Here is a 769-nt window from a genome sequence, read left to right on the forward strand (position 1 = left end):
CAGTTCTAGGCCTGAAAGGTCTCAAAGAATCATAGTTTCTGGGACCTACAAGTTACCTTTCAGACCATAAACCTAGGCTTTTTTATGATTTTTATTTTCAATGCACATTATCTCCCACTCTATCCAGGTCCTCCTATTGGGATCTTTTTAGAGTGGTGGCAAATATAGTCATCAATATACTAGAACATACAGAGGACAAAACATTAAAACATCTTGAGGAAATGAGTCACTTGCCTTGGGGTGCAGGAACATAGTCTCAGGGCACATCAAGGTCACCTAGTTTAACATGGTCCACAAAGACAATGTTCTACATTACTTAATATTTTGAGAGTACAGATGCTTCAAGCTTATTCTGCTATCCACACTTCTTCTCTTCCCTGAAGGTGTACCTGGCATTTGGGCATTTCATTTCTATATTTTACTGTTTTAAATAGGCCAGTGGTTTTAGATGTATAACAAAAATAGGTATTAAATTAAATAATATGTTTAAGACTTTTGTTCTTGCTTCCAAATACAAAGTCTCTTGTCTTACTCTGTAAAAATGAGTTGTAAGGTTAATCTATCTTGAATCTCACCAACTTTATCAAATTCCATCAAAAGCTCTCATTGGATTATTAAAAAAAAAAAAAAAAAGGAAATAGTGAACAATCTCTATCAACTGTGTTAGAGCAATTATGTTGCTTCTACCATAATCTCGTCCTTTCCATGCCTTTTTTTGTTCTCTTTTTTTTTGAATTGGTAAAATATTATTTTACCAATTACTTTTTCC

Source organism: Chrysochloris asiatica, unplaced genomic scaffold (genome assembly GCF_000296735.1).
Source record: "Chrysochloris asiatica unplaced genomic scaffold, ChrAsi1.0 scaffold00213, whole genome shotgun sequence".
Classification (NCBI taxonomy): Eukaryota; Metazoa; Chordata; class Mammalia; order Afrosoricida; family Chrysochloridae; genus Chrysochloris; species Chrysochloris asiatica.